Source organism: Diabrotica virgifera, chromosome 3, assembly GCF_917563875.1.
Source record: "Diabrotica virgifera virgifera chromosome 3, PGI_DIABVI_V3a".
NCBI classification, from domain to species: Eukaryota; Metazoa; Arthropoda; class Insecta; order Coleoptera; family Chrysomelidae; genus Diabrotica; species Diabrotica virgifera.
This window is the reverse complement of record NC_065445.1, coordinates 221,361,224-221,374,155: the sequence shown is the minus strand read 5'-3', so window position 1 is coordinate 221,374,155 and position 12,932 is coordinate 221,361,224.

The following is a 12,932-nucleotide window of genomic DNA, read 5'->3' as shown; positions in this document are numbered from 1 at the left end:
CACAAATTTATTTTTATTACTGTTGCTAGGAAATTTATGAGCTAAACACGCCCCTAGACCAATTTTAGAAGCATCGCAACTTAAAACCAATGACAATTTAGGGTTATAATGTACTAATACATCATCTGAAGCTATACACTTTTTAGCCCATTCAAAAGCTTTGGTATGTGAATCATTCCATACCCAAGAAACATTCTTTTTTAACAACTGGTACAATACATGTAATTTATCTGCTGCATTAGGCATAAATTTGTTATAGAAGTTAATTGTACCAAGAAAACTTCTAAGTTGTTTTAAGTCTTTTGGCGGGGGTGCTTCCAAAACTGCCCTAATATGTTCAGGTGTTTTACTTACCCCCACCTTATCTATGATATACCCACAATATTCTAGCTTACTGGACATAAATATGGATTTTTCTTTATTTATTTTAATGTTAAGTTCGCTTAACTTATTTAAAACAACTTCTAACGTTTTTAGATGACTGTTTTTATCCTCATTTGCGATCAGTATGTCGTCAAGATAACAATAGACATTTGATATATCTTGAAAATGAATATCCATAAACCTTTGCCAATCTAAAGGTGCTGGGGAAGTACCAAACATCATAAATGTTGGACGGTAAAAACCCCAAGGTGTGGTTAACATCATAATTTTCTGAGCCTCCTCATCCATTCTTTGATTCATATATGCCTTTCTAATGTCAATTTTAGAAAATACAGACATGGGCTTACCCTCACTATTTATTTTGGCAAATATATCCTCAATTACAGGAATTGGATGGCTCAGCATCTCTAGATATGGGTTTATGGTAATTTTATAGTCCCCACAAATTCTTACATTTTTATTTTTAACAATGGGTACTATAGGAGTAGCCCAATTAACCTCCTCATTTATAACTTTTAACATTTTACCCTCTGTTACTAACTTATCTAATTCCTGTTTTACTAAACTCTCAATGGCATATGGAATCCTCCTTGGTTTACACATTTTAGGAACGGCATCTGGCTTTATTTTTAATTTACCAGGAGGACCTTTTATTTCACCAGGTGTATTGGAGAATAACTTTTTATACTTATTTAGCAATAACTGTAAATCATTTTCAAATTTATTTTTAACCTCTAAAACCTTAATATTTCTCTCACTTGCCTGTTTTTTTATCAAAGGCCAGTCAATTTCAATAACATTAAGCCAATCCCTTCCTAAAAGTGGTTTCCTACCCCCCTTTTCTACAATAACTAAAGGTGCTAAATAACTTTTACCTAAAGACTTAACATTAACCTCTGTTTTGCCTAAAACTTCAATAGGTTTTCCTCCATATGCCTTGAGTATTAATTTAGATTTTTCCCATTTTAATTTAGGTAAATACATTTTAACATACCTTTCACACATCAAAGTAACATCAGCTCCACAATCAATCTCAAATAATACATCAGTACCATTAATATTTAAATTTACTTCCCATGGTTCTGGCTTTTTATCTCTCAGCTTCGTAATCTGCATAATAACTCCATTCTCTGCTTCAGGCTTCTCCGCATCAAACTGCACTTCACTATGCTCACTCAAACCGTCAAATAAACCATCAAAGATGTTTTCACTTTCTTGAAAGTTTTCATCTACTTCTTCAGAGTACACTTGTAGCACTGAATAGCCTTCTTCCTCTTCTGAATTCTGTGCCTGCTCTTCTGCACTGACTTCCTTCACTTTGCGGTGATTATTAAAACTTTGTCCTTGACTTTGCCTTGCCAAGGGCTTCTTCTTATACTCTGTGCCACTTTTACTATTACAAACCAAAGCTAGGTGTCCCTTTTTCCTACAATTATGACACTCGTCATCCTTGAACCTGCAGTTTGGCTTTATGTGTCCCTTTTTCCCACAACAATGGCAAATCGTACTGGCATATTCATTCTCCTTAGCTCGATATTTAATTTTGTTAACTTCTCTACACTCACCTTTTTGTGCTACCATCTGAGACTCACTCTCTGAGTCTCACAGTCGCACAAAAGAAATAGTTTAATGCCAAAACGATGACGTTTTGTCCTTATAAACTGCTTGAAAAGCAGGCGTCCTTTAAAAAGCATTAAACTCTCATCAATTACTAAGTTCTGGAATGGAGAAAATCTCTGAGCAAATGTATTTTTGATCTTTTCGAAAATTCCTCGTAACTTATGGAAAGAGTCGCCTTTAATTTGTTGGGCATTATCTGCAAAATGTAACATATTGTATTGAAATGTGTCTGTTCTAAAGCATATTTATTAGTCTGCGTTATAATCATGTTCACTACCTCATCATTCATAAATAATAGAAAATAATCCAATTCACTGAATGGAACTTCCGTGTTTTCTAAACAAGCACCAGCAGTTTTATCGTCAAAATTATGTATTTGAGGAATAAACTTGCCTTTTGTCCAGTTCACGCTAAAGTTTTCAGGTAAAGCATTCCTTACCGCTTGTGCTTCTTTCTGTTCATCATTGGCCGCCATTTCATTTATCTCATCCTCACTGTCGCTGTGGTTTTCGGTGCACAACATGTGATCAATCTCTTCTTCGCTACTAGCTTCACTGTCAGTAGGTTGAAATTCACTTCCACTGTCAATGTAGGGATCTTCATCCGAATCTAGACAATCTAGTATTCTATCGATATCGGCCTCCGCAAGGCCACACATACTAACTTTAGTTTTCTCACGTTTTCTCTTCCGCGACGTATTCGAACTACACGCCATTTTATTTACTTTCCTTACCGCTTGGCTTGGCACGTTGCACTGTTCAATATAACCGACCGACAGTGCCGGTATCCAATAACTCGTGTTGAATCGGGCTCCATCGATATTCTTTGCTGATGCCATATATTTGCGGCGGTGGTTCTGATAGCACGTTTATATGAACGAATTATTACGGCACTGAGCGTACAGACTTGTTTAGACTGCCGTATAAATGTGACGGTGGGTTTAAAATGTGACCAAAAAATAAAAAGTGTCGCCTGTATATTGTCCTAGAATTTAAAACAATTTCACCGGCGAACGTATAAATACGGCGGTGGGACTGAGAGCCCATCTAGTTGTTGCCGTATATATACGGCGCTGGTAAAGAAAGGGTTAAACTTACTTTATCCCGATATTGATAATCAAGATGTTGTTGCAGCATTACCTGGAAAGAAAAAAACATTTTGTCAATTTTGCTATTTTTATACGAAAAAAAAATTTTTTTTAATAACGGCAATTCTTAACTTAACGGCATAGTGTTGTGGAATGGTATTTCTTGGAACGGACATACCGAAATTGTGAAGGTGATTGGGTGAATGGCAGCTGATCTGTACCGGGTGTCCCAATAGTGAAGGGTGTCCCAAGAGTGAATGGCTCTCGGCCATATCTCAGAAATCGTTTATAGTACAGCTTTGAGAAAAAAATATTTTTAACAAAAGTTGCCTCGGGAAAAGCCATGATATTATTTTCATAATTGTAGGTCCATCGCTAGAGGGCGTAATTGAATATCAAAAATTAAAAATCAAAATTTTACAAAATTTACCTAATGAAAGGGCACTGGTATTCTTCAAAATATTCTGCGCATATTTGATTTCACAAGTTTAAGTCTACCTTTGCAACTAAGAGGTGGGGGTGAGTGGGAACCTTCTTATGAAAAAATGGCTGCAAGTCCGGTTCTGCTAAATCGAATTTTGCATACTTGGTCTTGTTGAAAACAGCTCTTTTTCGTCAATGTAAGAGTCTTATTTTCGAAATAGCCTATTAAATAATATCCCAGTTAGTAGGCGGTATTTAATTATTTACGGAAATCTAGTTTTCTTTGGAGACTATTAAATAAAAGTATGCATTTTTAAGAATAAAAGTATAGAATATAAAGAATAAAAGTTAAATAAAAGTATGCATTGAATTTAAGAACTTCAGAAGGCTGTAGCTCGAGAATAATAGTTTTTCAGACATAGGTGCCATGGATTTTTTTAATCTACTCACTGATAACTATCATTGACCGAAGTTTCGTTAAATTTGACCGGGATCACTTTGCCATAAGGAGTGTTGCGGGGTCCTTTGAGATAATAGCTATTTGTATAACAAGGGAGGAAAGTGCTATTTTTCCTCCCGAGAATGAAGTTTACTGCCCGACGCGTAGCGGAGGGCAGTAATCATTCGAGGGAGGAAAAGGCACTTTACTCCCATGTTATACATATGGTTTTTCCATCTTCCTCAAATAACAAGTAATTTTTTCATTTTTACTTAATTTATTTATGTAACTAACCAACAAAATTTATTAGAACTAAAACTAACAAGTAGGTACAATATAACTGTCAACTGTCAAATGTAAGTCAAATTATTAATGTAAACATTGTTAAATCAAAATAACAATTTACTGTTTTTTACCATTCTGCAAATTACAGGGTGCTTTATAAATAAACGTTAAAATGTATAAATACTTACGTAATAGAAAATAGATATTGTACAGGGCGTCAATAAATTATATTTCATAAATGAAATACCATGACGTCACTTCTACTTTTCCTCCCTAGGGAGGAAAAATATTTTCCTCCCTAGGGAGGAAAAGTACAACTTTCCTCCCTACAATCAGGTCCGGAAAAGTATACTTTCAGTAGAGGTAGGTGGAAAACTATTTTTCCACACCGAAAGTATACTTTTCCGGACCTGATTGTAGGGAGCAAAGTTGTACTTTTCCTCCCTAGGGAGAAAAATATTTTTTCTCTCTAGGGAGGAAAAGTAAAAGTACAATATCTATTTTCTATTACGTAAGTATCTATATATTTTCACGTTTATTTATAAAACACCCTGTATTTTGCAGAATGATAAAAAGAGTAAATTGTTATTTTGATTTAACAATGTTTACACTAATAATTTGACTTATATTTGACAGTTGGCAGATATGTTGTAACTAGTTGTTAGTTTTAGTTTTAATAAATTTTGTTGGTTAGTTACATAAATAAATTAAGTAAAAATGAAAAATAACCTGTTATTAATTTGAGGAAGGTGGAAAAACCATATGTATAACATGGGAATAAAGTGCCTTTTCCTCCCTTGAATGATTTCTTCCCTCCGCTACGCGTCGGGCAGTAAACTTCATTCTCGGGAGGAAAAGTAGCACTTTCCTCCCTTGTTATAAAAATAGCTATTTGATTTCTACCTCTACTTTTTCTCTCTCCTCTATCTTATCTACTCTTTTTCTTTTCCTCTTTTTGTTCTGGCTTACGCTTCTCTTCCTCTTCTTTTATTTTTAAAAATCATGCGAGGGTTCGGATGCATTCATTTCTTTATCTTGTATTAACCATTAACAGTTATGTACTTATATCTCTTTAAACCTACCGCTGTCACCAGTGTTTATATACGTTTTCTGGCGTTCCAGACTATTCGAGATTTTTCAGGATTTTTCGATGACGTGTTGGACATTCTAGATTTTTATTACTTCTTCTTTTTCGTCAATTGACTTTTTCTATATAGAATAGTTCTTACGGAATTGTCGTAACAATTTCGAACTAAAAATGTGGTTTATTCCCAGTAAATGTAGTGATTTGTTTCAAGACAATAAAATAAACATCGTATAAAGTTTGTAAATTTTAGTGTTTCGTTCAGATTAATAATACTAGTAGTATACAAAATTAGGTATTCTCGGCTAGTGATATGGTAAAACAGTTCTAAAACATTTTGATTATAATCTATAGTTTTCTAAGACTTTAAGAAAATTTTCCAATTGTTGCATTCAACAACTATAAGTTTTAATTGATTTATCTATGTTTAAGTGCAAAATCTAATTGGCCGTTATTTATTGCTGTTAAGAGGTCAAAATCATCGAACAGTCGCTGTTTTAAATTGCCAGAGACAGCCTACACTATACACGTAATGATAATGTATGTCATGTGAATTTTAATCCATTAGCATTTCATTTGTGGGAACCGGTATAAAAAATTGTTATTCGTTTTATTTACTATATAATATGCTTAATATATTAGCTTATCGGAGTAGTCGCTGTAAAAAACTTGTTATATAGATATTGGAAAGTGATATTTTAATAACTGATTAACGTGGTGGTGACAGATATTAAGTACAGTCACTGAAGGTTTTCACCTCCGATTTCGTTGAACCTACATCGATTTTCATAAAAATTGGTGAGTCGTTAGACGATACCTCAAAAAACAAAAGTGACATGGTACCAAATTGTGCTTTTATCCCGGGGCTGAATAACACCCCTTCTCGGGGGTGAAAATTATTTTATTAAAAATAACCTCATAAATCAATAGGGGCACAAATTCGATGCAAAATTTTTTATCAACTAAAATAGGTCAATATATTTTGGATTATTAAAGATTAACAATTTAATTTTTTGTGAAAAATGCATGTTTTAAAGCGGCTTCTCATAAATAATTAAAAAACTAGTTTTTTCTACGAGCGTGCAAAAATGTCTACTTTCGCGCACGCATTTTAGTTTAGAAAGTTTTACTATTCCGCACGCGTTTTACTTTTCCGCACACGTATTAATTTAGATATGTTAATATGGCCTTAAAGTAATTATAATACATGCAATAAACTAATATTTAGATATTATTTACCAATTTATTTCAAATATATCTTATTGTGTTCATGTTTTATTGAAATTACCGCAAGAATTCGATGAAATAAAATAATTTTGACATAATATTCGAAAGTCAAATCAGTAGACAATAACAGTGGTTTTGAATCGTCGCCGTCATGGAAACCAAGATCGTCGTCATGCTAACCAATTATGCTGAAACTTTGGTTTTGACAACCTTGTCAAAGAATTAATTTGTGTATGTATTTTCATATTACTTAAATTAATTGATTAAGATTTGGTCATTTTTTAAAGACTCATAGAAAATATATTGTTCCTAACGCTTGCAGAAAGTCTCTTTTCCGCACCCGACTGCTTGCCGAACTCCCGCTTAGCGTCGTTCGGCAAACTGCAGTCGCGTGCGGAAAAATATGACTTTCTGCACTTGTTAGGAAAATAACTATTACAAAAAAGTTATAATTACCAAAATTATTGAAATCAATAAAAATTCGAATAAATTACTTACGTGAAAAATCTTTTGTTAATAATTAGAAGTGAGTTATAGGTAAGTAATTAAAATCATGTATATTTTTTTTCGGCGAGTAGTTTTCAATTCTAAGTATTCAAACAAGATTCAAACTTAAATAACGGGAAAAATAGGCATTTTATAAAATGTACTTATTAAACACTTGTCAAATTACTCAGCAATACCTATCAAATGAGTACCAGAAGAATTTGATAGCATCAAAATTAAGCAAGTTATGACGAAAAAAATACGACCCATTCAAATTTTTTAGGAAAAGTGGAAAATAAAACATCTCCATTTCTAAAAAACTTACAATTTATAGTAATCTCCATAAGACTTTCTTTACTTTAGCGTTAGTAGTTACCTCAAATACTTCGACCGGTTTAGAATGCATATTTTTGAAAAAAAAAATGATTTAAAAAAAACTTTCAAATTTTCGTAAGTTTCATTTATAACTCCAAAAATACCCGATGTACGTAAAAAATACTAAACAACGAAATTCGAGTTTTTTTGTAATAAAGATCTTTCTTTTTGTGTAAGATAAAACCTAACTGAGATTAACCAGGCCCATTAACCGTTTATCTTAAAAAAATAAGGGCTGTTTCACATTATAAGAATTTTGAACGTGTGAGAGTTTTCTCGTGCGGTAGTTTTGACGCACCTATCCTTTTCACACAATAAGAATTGAGTCGCACTCAGATATGTTGCTGTGTTGTTTGGTATATTATTTTTATTTACACTTTGTGGCTGAGGTAGGTACATGATACGATGTCGGATATGTATCGTTACGATGTATCATTATCATTACAAATGGGTATTTTTTGTCCATACTTTTGTCCTAATGTACTGTAACGCGGATTTAATTCATTTGCAATTTTTATTTTGTCAGTTATTATTTCTTATGTTTTTAATTAAAAAGTCTTAATTTGTTTTTATAATCGTTGTTCTACTAAGTTATTTGTGGGATCTTGGATTAGCTCATACAATTTATGTAATAAACTATTCTAGATGGGAAATAAGCCAACATTTAACTAGAAAAATATGTAATTAACGTTTAGACATTCGATTTGGGTGTCGAAACGTTAATAAAATTATTTTTTTTGTTAAATTGTGGCTTATTTCGCATTTAGAATAGTTTATTACAAAAATGTCACAAGGAAATAGCTTCAGAACAACATTACAATCTATAAAGATAAAAAAGGGTTCAAGGCAGGTTTTGTTTATATTCGATTCAGAGTTGGACTACCATCTCCATATAGTAACTATTTCAGCATCCTTATGCATCATCAGTGAAGATTATGCAGTCACAACTCTGAAGGGAATACAAACATTCTGCCTCTTTTTGAGGAAGGTGGAAAAACCATATGTATAACATGGGAATAAAGTGCCTTTTCCTCCCTTGAATGATTTCTTCCCTCCGCTACGCGTCGGGCAGTAAACTTCATTCTCGGGAGGAAAAGTAGCACTTTCCTCCCTTGTTATAAAAATAGCTATTTGATTTCTACCTCTACTTTTTCTCTCTCCTCTATCTTATCTACTCTTTTTCTTTTCCTCTTTTTGTTCTGGCTTACGCTTCTCTTCCTCTTCTTTTATTTTTAAAAATCATGCGAGGGTTCGGATTTTTTTATTTCAATTATTCTAATTGTTTAAAAAGTAGTAAACTTTGTATCTAGGGCTTTTCGTTTTCCTCGTAATACGAGAGATGTCGCTGTATTGCGTCTCAAAAGGCGGGTTCATCGCATCGCGATGGTTTGCTTTAAAAGAGGCAGAATGTTTGTATTCCCTTCAGAGTTGTGACTGCATAATCTTCACTGATGATGCATAAGGATGCTGAAATAGTTACTATATGGAGATGGTAGTCCAACTCTGAATCGAATATAAACAAAACCTGCCTTGAACCCTTTTTTATCTTTTTCATTTTTACTCAATTTGTGAGTATTTAGAAACTGTCTTTCGGTCCTTTTCCTAGACGAAGAGAAGGTAAATGCGTGGCCTAAGTGTCCTCTATTTGCTTTCTCCTATTTCGTCGTCTCTATGTGATTATATATTGTAAAATCCGGAGATATGGGATGCAGCCAGAAAGCAGTTTATTAACGAAAAGTCTTGGATTTAAAATATTGTTTATTATATTTTTATTTCAATTATTCTAATTGTTTAAAAAGTAGTAAACTTTGTATCTAGGGCTTTTCGTTTTCCTCGTAATACGAGAGATGTCGCTGTATTGCGTCTCAAAAGGCGGGTTCATCGCATCGCGATGGTTTGCTTTAAAAGAGGCAGAATGTTTGTATTCCCTTCAGAGTTGTGACTGCATAATCTTCACTGATGATGCATAAGGATGCTGAAATAGTTACTATATGGAGATGGTAGTCCAACTCTGAATCGAATATAAACAAAACCTGCCTTGAACCCTTTTTTATCTTTTTCATTTTTACTCAATTTGTGAGTATTTAGAAACTGTCTTTCGGTCCTTTTCCTAGACGAAGAGAAGGTAAATGCGTGGCCTAAGTGTCCTCTATTTGCTTTCTCCTATTTCGTCGTCTCTATGTGATTATATATTGTAAAATCCGGAGATATGGGATGCAGCCAGAAAGCAGTTTATTAACGAAAAGTCTTGGATTTAAAATATTGTTTATTATATTTTTATTTCAATTATTCTAATTGTTTAAAAAGTAGTAAACTTTGTATCTAGGGCTTTTCGTTTTCCTCGTATTACAATCTATGTTTTTCATGTACAGAATTTAAAAGACCCTCAGTCGTTTTTAAAACCCTCAAACGCCATCTAGTCGTTTTTAAATGTTGTTGCCCTCGTTTTAAATGTTGTTTTTAGATAATTTCACATAAGACGTTACCGCCGCTCTACTCCAGTCTTCCTCGAGTGGTTTACCCTATAAAACTGAATATAATTTCGTAGAATATTATAGGGAGCGAAATCAAATTATAGCATTGTGGTTACTTTATCATCGAACTCGTCAAAGAAAGAGAAATAAGAGGAACCGAATTCATTGGGTCCATTCTATTAAGGCAAAAATATACGATTTATATATTTTTATATTCACACATATTAATGGAACACCCTCTATCCTCAACGTTAATTGCAACTATGTAAAATAAAGTTTATTATAATATACTTAGCAATTTTAATTATTGTTGTTATCAGTAACATATAAATAATTTTGCTGTACTTACCAAATGTGTTTTTTTATTTATCACCTAATTTGTCAAATTCACTGTTAAGTGCACGGCATACACCATTCAAAGCATTTCTCGTCAAGTTTCTATCTTTATATATATTTCTATTGTTTTGTCCCAAAGAGCAGGTCTCGCTTCAATTAATGTTATTAATAAGTATTTCACTATCAATCTGAGACATCATAATATAAAATATATGCACCTACTTCAAACAGCCACAAAGCATAAGGCTAAGGCCACACGGGCGATAGTTTACGACGCCGTAAGAGCAGTAAACTTGACGAGGCATTGGTTGAGTAGAGTAACTCCTATTTCATCTACAATTGGTGGAGGAGTTAGTCAACCAATGGGTTTACTGCTCTTATGGCGCCGTAAATTATCGCCCGTGTGGCCTTTCGCTAAATGAAAATAATGTACCAAACAACCAAGGAAACTACCTTCGTGCGACTGAACGACAGTATCATATGAAAGGATGCATTAAAACACGGCTGCCGTCTGTTTTTGTAAGCAAGGGACGGCATAAACACGGCGAGTTCACCGAACGTTCCAACCACTGTCTAGTAAGAAAGGCTCCATATGATTACATGAGCCTCAGTTGGAATATCGTCGTGCGTTCTAACCCTCGCACGTTTAAATTCTTATAATGTGAAACAGCGCTAAGGGATTTAAAAGATTAAAATTTTTGGAAGCATAAACTGTGAAGAATTTTTGGAGCATAAATTTTGATGCTATGCACTTCTTCTGAAGCCAATTTAATAAGTATTTCCGAGTACTTTGACAAGTGTTTAATAATGTTACAAAATGCATAGTTTTTCCGGTATTTAAGGGCATAGGCGCAAAATGTCGCTAAAATGTGTTTTACATACATTCATTTTTATCCTGAGAAAACTAATAAGTAGGTATGTATATTTGAAAAATTTAAACGCAGCATGAAAGATTGCATTATTGCCGATGGCCGAAAGTCCCTGAAAACTTCTATATAATGTTTATTTTAATAAGTTCCGTTGGTGAAAAAAAAAGAGAAAATTTAGTGTGGTTTTTAATTTCAAGTATCTTATTCAAAAGAAACTTTTTGGTTATTCTAAGGGGCTTTCGGCCCTCGATAATAATGTAATATTTCAATCTGCCTTTAAATTTTTCAAAAATACTCATTTAGGCCATTAAAATGTTACATTTTTTAGGCCATACCTTGCATTTGTTAGAGGAGTCAATTTTATTTCTTTAATGTGTAGGTGGTATAAGTAGAAGCTTCAGTTCAAGTTTTTGGGGTCGCCACCCTTGTCCCCCGGCCGCCATCGTGGAAATGGGGTGCAAAGGGATTTCGCGCTATATCTCGTAAATTACCAACCCTACGGAAAATCTAATTAAACATAAAATGTAGCAAATTAAATTTTCTACAATTTTGTTTCTATTACTTTTTATCGTCAAGTGACCAACAAAACAGATATAAACAAAAATAAGTAAAAATTTTTTAACAAGCTTCCTTTTGTAGGTTATAACTTTTTTTTCACTTCATTTTAAAATAAAATAGCAGTATATCAATTTCGTAGAGAGTTTTTCAGCGGACAATTTCCACTATAAGGTTATTTAATTCTATTTATTTATATAGGTTTTACAGGGCTCCAAACTTGACCAGATGCTCGAATGCTCACAGGGATACAATAAAAAAAAAGGTTAGGCTTACTTTTCTATCTATATATATATATATATTTCTTATTCATACAATTTATTATGATTTTAACATTCCTATGCTGATGTTAATGTATTTGTGACCTTTCTCCCCACTATAAAACTTATAACCGTAAGCATATATAGAAAAGGCCCAAGAAGTTGTTTGAGGACAAATTCGCCGGTCCAGAAGAAGAATGACGCAACAGCAAAATGCAAAATACTTAAGAAGAACAAAAAAAAAAAACGATTTTTAATAACAAAATCATAAAGTATGATCAAAATTAGCCATCCACCACACCGTGACCAGGATCTCGAGATATAAGCGTTTTTTGGGGTGTGCCGCTTGTCTATGAAGTAACATAACTTTTTTCCTATTGTATATTTTGACTTAAAATTTTCCAAAAACTTCTTCATGAACCATATTTTATTGCTGTGTTAGTTAAAATTATAAACTAAAAAGTTTGCCACTCAACTTTTTTAACTAAACATGAAACTAAACGAAATATGTTAACAAAATGTTTTAAAATTAACAACTCCTTTTATAATGTTTTTAAACATTTTGGACAAATTTCATTGTTATCTAAATACCTCAAAGATGACACAGTAAAAGTTTCAAAAAGGAATATTTACAGCGACCAGTGATACAGCGAGGTAAATTTGAAAAATCATAAAAACTAATTTTTGGCATTTTTGTATAAAATTTGAGTTTTGAACATGTTCCACCAACTCTAGATAAAAATAAACTTTATATTCGGATTCAGCGACCTCGAAAACATAAGAAATTATCAAAATTCGTCATTCACCTTAAATTTGATTTTCGTGGTCGGCATAACGTAATTTTAATTAAAGTATTGTTTTTATTGTATTCCTATGAGAATTAGAGAATCTGGTCAAGTTTGGAGCGCTGTAAAACCTAGATAATAAATAAAATTAAACAACTTTATATTGAAAATTATTCATTGAAAAATCCTCTACAAAATAGCTATTATGTTATTTTTTTGTGAAATGAACGGAAAAAAGTTATA